The sequence below is a fragment of the Eschrichtius robustus genome, chromosome 15 (genome assembly GCF_028021215.1).
Source record: "Eschrichtius robustus isolate mEscRob2 chromosome 15, mEscRob2.pri, whole genome shotgun sequence".
NCBI classification, from domain to species: Eukaryota; Metazoa; Chordata; class Mammalia; order Artiodactyla; family Eschrichtiidae; genus Eschrichtius; species Eschrichtius robustus.
In genome coordinates this window covers 78,383,415-78,393,085 of record NC_090838.1, presented here as the reverse complement: position 1 = coordinate 78,393,085, position 9,671 = coordinate 78,383,415, and the positions used below count along the sequence as shown (strand labels likewise).

The window sequence follows — 9,671 nt, the reverse complement described above, 5'->3', positions numbered from 1 at the left end:
TCTTCGTTGCAGTGCGTGGGCTTCTCATTTCGGTGGCTTCTCTTGTTGCGGAGCATGGGCTCTAGGCACACGGGCTTCAGTAGTTGCGGCACGTGGGCTCAGTAGTTGTGGCTCGAGGGCGCTAAAGCACAGGCTCAGTAGTTGTGGCACATGGGCTTAGTTGCTCCGCGGCATGTGGGATCTTCCCGGGCCAGGGCTCGAACCCGTGTCCCCTGCATTGGCAGGCAGATTCTTAACCACTGAGCCACCAGGGAAGCCCAAGAGTCATTCTTCTGAAGAAGACATCAGATGGCCAACAGGCAGATGAAAAGATGCTCAACATCACATTTCTCCATCATAAGTGAGACACTCCTGGAAAACACGGTCTAAGAAGACATTGGTCATGGTTGCCGTTCCATAGCGGGAGAGTTCTTCTTTACTGAGCATGCCATTGTGGTCCTTATCAAGATTCAAATACTGGCCATACACCCGTAGGGCAGAAGGAGCAGAAAACCAATTTGTTTCTTGACTCTCCTTGGACAGTTCCTCATCCCTTAACTCCAATAAATCATCTAGGAAGCCGCATGCTAAAATATCTTGAATTTTTATCTTCCCGGATCTTAGAGGGTCAAAAAAGAAGAACTTCCTAACTGCTGTACAAACATAAAAGGAGTAAAAAGATTTTTCCAGCCCATCTAATTGTGGTAAAGTAGGGATAAGTTCCAATATGTAGTTTTCTAAATCAGATTCCCGAAGATACCCTTGTCCAGTAACATCATATAAACTGAGGCCTATTCTTGTTTGATGAAACCAAACTTTTCTCATGACATAATTAAAGAACTGCATGATGGAAATTCTTCCATAAGAATCTGTACGAAGGAGTTTATCAAAGACTTTTGCTGCGAAATATTGCTTGCACTTTGGTCCAGCTTTTTCACCAACCTTTAAAAAATTTTCATAATTAATCATTGCTTCCTCTCCAATCATGGGTGGTGTCTGGTGCTTGTCCAGCAAAAACCATAAGTTCTGTAATTCTTCATTATCTAACAGTTCCCTGCTTTTCCTTTGCAGAAAGACGGCTCTGGATTCTTCTCTTAATGTCTGTAGTAAGACTTCATCTTCAGCTGGCAGTGTTTGGACTGGTGTTGGGCGTCGCTATCCGCTGGCGAAGAATTTCTTTCCAGTCCATGGCTGACTCCGGCCCAGCAGTTCCCGCATTTGCTGTTTACTAGCCGCTCCACCCCGTGCCAGCTCTGGCATCAACACTGCCCAGCCCCGTAAAGATTATGAAGGCCACTTAATCGCCATTTTGGACGCGGGCGGAAGTCGGCTAACCCGGGCAAATCGATCACCGTAACCACCACGGAGAATACCGCGATCACGCTAACAGCAGGGAGAGCAGACGTGAAAGAAACGGAGAGGGAGTCTCCTTAAGGCAGCTTTTCAGCTTCACCACACCGTATTTTAAAGGCGCAGAAGGGAGCCCGCGCTTTTATTTCGTCTTGGCCCTTAGGCACTTGTCTGCTTCTTGATTTAGACATAAACTCTACTCAGAAATACACCCTCTCTGCTGAAAATGCAGGTATTCAAATGGCATTCGACTACTTTATTTTATCACAACTGAACTGTCATTAATTTTTAAAATGCACCATCAATTTATGTATCATTAGGAAGGAAAAATTTACAAATTGTTTAATTTCATCAATTATAAGACTGAGATTTCAGAGTTCTTAAAGGTGAAAAAAAAATTGTATCTTGGAATCAATGAAATATCATAAGTTCCTTGAATTTTCACCACCTATTAGGTTTCTCTTACTACTGTTTTGCTTTGTTAATTAACTAACTGCCCCTCTTTTTAAAAATCCTGCCAATTATGTGTGAAGGAAAATCTCCCAAAGTAAGTTATAGCAGACAGTTTATTGTTATTGTTATTGTTACCTTCAGAGGCAGATGGGTCCTTACTCCAAATTTGCTTTGAATATTGAGCCTGAAGACACCACACACAACAAGAAGGAATGAAAAGTTTTATTACTGACATGTTTGAGATCTCTGGGGAGAGCAGGACAGGCCTATCAAACAAGTCTGAAATGGCTTGAGGAGCAGGGAAAGGAGACAGGCCTGTTTTTGAATTGTGATTAGTATGTGGGGTTGAGTGAGACTTCCCAGGCACAGGCAGGGGCTGGCAGGGTTTAAGTCTCCCTCTGGAGCCAAAGGAGGGAACAGTGGGCCTTCTTGTCATCTTACCCAGATATGGAGGACGGGGAGAGAGGACACATTGAGTTTTAAAATCTGTCAGTGGTCAAATATCAAAAAAATAGAGTCCAACTCCTGCATTTATTTTCAAAATTTATAAAGGTCAGTGTTTCAATTTAATAGGACAGAAAATTCTAACAGAATTGTTATGAAAGCTAACTTTCCATATGTATAGTAAAACACTAAGATCTTTAGATAAACTGGAATTTACCTTACATCTATTTTCCAAAATTCTTGAGCATCCCTTTTAGAATCTTTCTCAAAGCCTAGTGTCACTCTCTCAGAGACAAAAGATGAAGAGTTTACCTGATGCATTTTGGTTTTCTGATAACTTTCAGGCAGTTAATCATATTTTTTCAATCTGGCTCTTTTTTGGCATGTTGGTAGGTACATTCTTAATTGACTTTTCATTTCATTTTGCATATGAAATATTAAGGAAAAATAATTATCAGTATCCGAACATGGAAAATTGCACCATCCAAAAGTACAGACATGAATCTTGCTTAATGCTCTCAAAAATTTTGTAAAATAATCTTCTCATAAATATTTTTTCTATATTTCCTCCATTTTAATATTATTGAGATGAACTCTGGTTTTCCAGAAAGTTTAAAACCTGCTGAAGTGACAAGTTACTACTGGTAACCAGACAGCTTCTCACCACTACTTCACTAGTCCAACATTTAGGGAAAATATGCTGCCTAAAAAGGCCATTATGTTTCTGTTTCCTTTTTTTATTTTTATCTTTTTTCTTTCTTGTGCTTAAGTTGGTTCCAAAAGGCAAAAGGCAAAGTGAAACATACAACAATCAAATCTGGGTGAACAGCCTTCAGTGGAAGAATTTCAAGACTCAATTTCTGAACTTAGAAGCACTTATACTGGAGAGATTCGCTCTACCAAAGCATGTGGAGTCCCCTTTCCCACATAAACTCTTCTGTTGGTGGTGCTGTGTTGAAAGCAGTTATGTACATGAGTTACTTTGTTCTTATTTTGGACAAACAGCAATTGTTGGACACTGAACCACACCAATCAACCCAGAAAAGAAAGGATATTATCTCCAGATGTTTGAGATTTTCCTTAGGAAGAGCACAGAGGTCATCAATGCTGTAGTGCCTTTATTATGTCTCCCTCAGGGAAGAGTCTGAAATCAATAACTCATGAAGCACAGAATCCTCACACAGAAACTTTGATGTTAATAATACTTAGCCATACAAACTTGGACTGAATTCAGCTATGAGCTCAGTATCCTGGCCATTAGCAACCTCCCTGTGTGAAAATGTCCCTCATTTATTGCATTCTTTGCCAGTTAAATAATGCACTGGCTTGGCAGTTAGAATTTTGTGAAGAGGTGGGCATTTTTTTATTCATCTCAAAAGAATTTGAACCTGAAGTAGTATCTGACTCTGAACACTTTAAGTGACATTTATTTGAGAGAACATCTTTAAAAGATTTCAGAGCTAGACAATTTCTCACTTGGGTTGCTTGTATTTCTATTTCAACTAATTTTTTCATAGCTTTTGAAGTAATTTCAGATGGTCTATGGAAGCACAGGTGAATAATACTTATGGTCTTTGGCCCATTTTTCTTGTTTTCCCTACCAGTTACTATGTAAAATAAAACAGACCTATTATATTGGAATCTAGTCAAATCTGCCCATTCCCAAGGAATTGCAGCTTCCTATGGAAGATGCATATCACCTTGGACAGTGGGGTCTTCAGATCTCCCCATCAAAGCACATTAAAGACTAACACATTCCAAATTGAGGGGTGGGGGGAGAAACAGAAAATAACAACACCAAATAAGGATAGGTGTATCATTTAAAAATGTAGTTTTGCTTTTCAAAAGTTTGAGAATCAATCTTGAGAAAGTTTTAAGTATTGGAATTTGACCTAAAATGTATTTGCGTAAATTTAGAATATGTTTTTATGGTGCACAGTATGAAAAAATATGGACTGAATTGACAATTCCTTCTTAATTTTGTTTCTAGGAGCTCCCTTGGAAATCTGTTCCCATGGTTGTAGTGGGGAAAGAATGGAAGAAAAAGAGATCCAGAAATTTATGTTCAAATTCCCGATTTCAGTGTGGTTCCAGATTAGAACTTGTCAGTGCAAAGTGCTCAGGGAGATCTGAGGGCAGAAAGGGAAGAGAGGGCACAGTTCTTCAGAGGCAGCTACAAAAGATTAAGGGGAAGATGTGAAGTTCAAAGTAGCTTCTAGTTATAGAGATGAAGCGGCCTGAGAGAGTTGGTGGAAATTCCAAGCTTATGCTTCATAGTGGCGTCAGGGGCAAGCTATAGAGAAGCTACAGTATAAACAGGTAGTTGTTTGAATCTTCCCAGTTCCTAAGAATCTCAGCAGCTTCCAGGCAAGCTCTTAAAATTCACCCCTTCCTGTATTGCGGGCTGAAGCCCTTAGTGGAACCTCCTCTGACCTTCACTCCTCCTGTTCTCTCAACATGGGTCTAAGCCTCCACTTTATTGTTTTAAAATCCTTCTGAATATCTTCTGATTATTTGACTTAATTTTAAATAACAGTAACGTTAATCATCATGTTTAAATTCAAAAGAAATACATGGAATCAATGCTTGTATTTAATTTTTTAAATCTTTCAGAGAGTTTACACTAAATATTAGATATCCTCTGAAAGTGTGCAGTCCCAGCATAAAAAAATTATTTCAGTATTTCATTAATAACACTCTGTTAGTTAAGCAGCACTATGTTTTTGAAACCTATCATAGGTGCAATACAAAAAAAGGAAGTTTGGTTTGTTAGCATTTAAACTATAATTTTCTTTGCCAGTAGGTTTTCCTCAAGATGTAGGAAATTTGATACTGAATTTAATTTTATGTATTAAATCTGATAATATTTGGTTTCTATTAAAGGATTATGTTTCCTTTAATATAATCCTGGGAACTCAGGCTGATTTGAAGAGCTTTTCTTGCATTTGTTTGCTTTGATAGAAGGGCTTAAAATGGTGGCATACTACTTTGGTGTTAATGTATGTTTCCTGTAAGTAAACACAAATGTGGGAAAACGTTAATGAGGGATCTATAGTACTGGTTAAAGAGGTGGAGAAAATTAATTCAATTAAAGTGAAATGAACTATCATTATTTAACCTGAGGAAGAAATCTGGACAAAAAGGGGTGAATTTACAGACAGAACTGTGCTAAGTTCTTTTGCATTTGCACTAGGGCTGCAATAGAATGTAAAACTGTAATATAGGGATTTGAGCTCAACACTTTAAACAAAAAGTTTTGTGCTCATGAATTTGTATTTGGAACTATGTCACTGGATATTCTCTAAACATAGGATGAAATGGGATAACTTTCCATCTGTCAGTGGTAAGTGGATTTTAGTCTGAATATTGATGAAGTTATTGGACCTCTTGCTGCTTCCTTGCCTTAGAAACTTTTTGCCTCACTCAACATATGAGACGTGGGATGCAGAACTTCCATTTCAAAAATAGGTAAGGTATCCTCCTGCCCTGTTGATAAAATGCGATCTGATATTTGATGTTGTAACCTATGATGATTTTTGTCTATTCCCTGAATGCGGTCTTGTCAAGCCTAAATTTTATGGCTTACTTTATCCACTAATTCATCACCTGAATCTTACTTATCTTCTCTCTAATGGAATAGACACATACTCTTCCATCAACATTTCAAGATTTTCCCAACATGCCTGTAGGTCAACAGATCCCCTTACCCAGAGTCCTTCTACTTAGAGATGAGCATTTACATATTCACTAAATGAATCACCTAGATTACATAATTTTCCTATGCAGTCTTTTTTTTTTTTTTTTCTCAGTTGCATAGCTCTTGGGACCTTTTTGGGCACAAGGAAGTATTGCCAAAACTATTCAAGCAAGGTCAATTATTTGAATGTGAAACTTAATTAGTTTATCATATCGCTCTCAAAAAGGGTAACCAAAATAATAACTGTATCAGCAACTTTCCAAACATTACATTTCAAATATCATTTTTTGGCAATATTTTCTAAAGAATGGAAGGATTTTTGGAAAGCATAATTGTCCACAGCAGCTAAGGTAAATGGATTTTAACTCAGTTAAATTATATTTATCACTGAAATATTCACACTATTTCAACTGTGATGATTGAAGCACACCTTATATTTCTAATGAAAACTTTTCATTTTACAGTTGGACAAACAAGCCTCCAATGAATGGAATTGCTTTCCAATGCTCTTTTAAGTCTCGATAATAGTAGCCTCTTCTCATAATATCTTGAATGCTCTTCCTTTGCAATCTCACACATTTTCTCCCTGAGAGATGAGGCAGAGGAAGAGATGAAATATAATAGGATTTAGATGAAGTACTTGGAATTTCATCTTCCATTCCAGGAAGAGTAAAAGCTTTTAGTAGTTAAGGGACGTTTTCCCTTTTACTTTCCCCAAACTGGGATTCTTTTATCCCAAATGAGTTCCTTTCAACCCAGGATATATAGGTATTTGCCATTGCTCCCGCTTTGGGAAAGCGAGGTCCTATAACAGAGTTTGCCTAGAAGATTGGTAGCTATGCTTGGCTAAAAATTCAGGGGGAAAACCCCACCAGCCTGTAGCTTGTCAGTGTTCCTTCACCTTGAAACATTTTCTAAGAGTTGGTAAGGGATGTTTTTAGTTGTGAAAGTGGTGTTTCTCAAGGCTTTTACAGGAATTCAGGGCTTGGCAAAGCGGAAATTCCTACACTTTTGCTATCATAACAGAAAAGAAGAACATTTCTTGGCAAGCTGCCTACAGTGAGAACCAACTCTGATCAGGGAGATGATAAAGCTTCACTGCCGGGGGATGTATAGGAAAAATTGGATAGAATACTTGAACCTTCCAATACAAAATGTGACTAAGCACAAATAACTTTTCACCTTCTCTTTCAGAGAGGAACAAACACAGAATGGATAGCTAGATGATGTAGATAGTAATTTAATGCCTAAAGTATCCCCTGATGGGAATAAGAGACAGATAAAGTCTCTGCATTTCTAGTAATTACATTTTAATAAAAGATGCAGAAATATGCTGTCAAATCTACAAAGAAAATGGTTTTTGTTTGTGCTAAAGAAATGCATAGGATTAAAATCAGAAGAAATGGTCATGGAGGAGGCAAAGGTCAGGCCAGTTTGTGGGTTAGACAAAATAGAATGTAAGAAAGTTTTTTTGAGAAACATATCTCAAGAAATCATCCACATTTTTTGAACAGTTCAAACCCTTGTTTAATCCTTTAATTTTCTAAGCCTTGCTAAGAAACTCTTCAATTACAAACGATACTTTGTCTGGCACAGTGCCACTCTAAGCCAAAAAGAACTCACACTGGGTAAAAAAAAAACCCTGGTGTGACTTACTTTTATATATACTTATAGAGATTATATTATGATCTTTATTGTACACTATATTAAAATATGTAGTTTCGTGCATTTTAATTTCAAATTTTTTAAAGAAAGTATGTCAAAAAAAAAAAAAAAAAAGAAAAAAAAAAAGAAAGTATGTCGGTAGTGCAGTAGTAACTAGGCATGTCATAAGTCAATATCTAAGAATTGCAGTACTGTCAATTAAGGCAAATGAACAGAATAGAGTAGGAGTCATCCAGAAAACTGCTATTTGAAAGGAATTTTGTGATTGGTCTTTAATGAATATAGATATGTAAATTGGTGAATAGAGAGGATGTTTAATTTTGAAAAAAGATGTTTATTATTCACTGACAATGGGAACCGTTTAAAATTTAGCACCCTTTCACCCTTAGCCCACGTTGAGAGGCATAATTCCAGTGGAATAGGACCGAATTGCTGGGTACTATTGTTTCCTTCATCTGAGACACATAATCGATTGAAAGGCATTCTAGGAGAAATATAACCAGTTAACACTGTTCATGATACAAATGTAGACAGCAGAAATATTAAAGTTTCTAGAAATTAGAAGGAGTAATGTAGCCCTCACAGCAAAATTCATCATAAAATATAAATAAATACTTTCAAATCATCTTTTTTTATAACATTTAATTCTTGTCAAACATGTTGTCACCTTCTTCCTTGCTTTGCTTTCTGATTTGGAAAAAGAAACCTGACATCTCACTATTTTTTCTTTTTCATATGAAAATTATTTTATAATCTGAGAAGAAAAATTTTCCTTCCTGGTTTATTCCTTGATTTTTAATAAGAAGTAGCCTGATGCAGGAAGAACAAAACCATTTCCATGCTTAAAATTTTACATAGCTTTTGGAGCAAACAGGTTGAATGTTTTGGACAACTGTTCCAATGAAAATAGTCTGAGGGCTTCCCTGGTGGCGCAGTGGTTGAGAGTCTGCCTGCCAATGCAGGGGACACGGGTTCGAGCCCTGGCCTGGGAAGATCCCACATGCCGCGGAGCAACTGGGCCCGTGAGCCACAATTACTGAGCCTGCACTTCTGGAGCCTGCGCGTCTGGAGCCTGTGCTCCGCAACAAGAGAGGCCGTGATAATGAGAGGCCCGCGCACCGCGATGAAGAGTGACCCCCACTTGCCGCAACTAGAGAAAGCCCTCGCACAGAAACGAAGACCCAACACAGCCAAAGATAAATAAATAAATAAACCCAAAGTTTAAAAAAAAAGAAAAAGAAAATAGTCTGAGATAGGGAAGTGGTAAAGGAAAGGCAGATTTATAGGGGAATTTGGATTTCTAATGATATTGGAGTAATTCTGAGAATGCCTTTTCTCTACAATCCTGTTTAGGCTTCTTCTTTCCTTTGTGCTAGACATTTATGCAGCTCAAAAGGGTTGAAAATGGTAAATCGGGGATGAGAGTGCACTTAGATGGATGGAGGTCATGGTTCACTAGTTATTTAACAGACTGGATACCTTATTGGGTATCAACTATGATTTAATAAATCTTCATCAGTGCTTGACTTTTAAAACAAACATTTTTCAAGTTAGTGTTTGGATTAGAGCCCTTCTGTTGTAGGGATTATATTGATACATATCTAGAGGAGTGGCAAACTTGCCTGAGTATGGCAGCTGATAAAATGAAGTACAAAGAATAGCAGGAGTTTTAAATAAATAATTATATGTATCCTGGACATTGATGTTAATCTGGGCTTCATGATTTCTTCCATAATCCAACTAAAATCCTTAAATACTCTAGAATCATGATGATCTTGTACATTCCAGCAGAAGTTGAAAATTGGGATCTCTGGACCAGATTCGAATGATTTGCCATGGTCTACATAATGTTTACCAATACCAAAGTTGTCTAATATCACTTAATTGCCAAATAAAAATGAATTGATTTTACAAAATCAAGATCACCTGCTTCTTTTAGAAAATCAGATTGTCAACAACCAGTGTCAACATTCCTGTAAGGCAAAATTTGGCTTTTTCTCGAAATTGCTGTTTTGAAGGAGCCTGCACACTCTGATTTGCTGTAGTTCCCATTTCTCTCTTTTTCCCGTCACAGAAAGCTACT

The 9,671-nt window shown here is 37.5% G+C and overlaps 1 pseudogene; it reads right to left on the bottom strand.

Moving 5' to 3' along the window:
- Window positions 1–321: 321 nt before the first annotated feature.
- On the bottom strand, window positions 322–1,168 carry LOC137777393 (serine/threonine-protein phosphatase 2A regulatory subunit B'' subunit gamma pseudogene; annotated as a pseudogene).
- Between the last annotated feature and the right edge of the window lie 8,503 nt (window positions 1,169–9,671).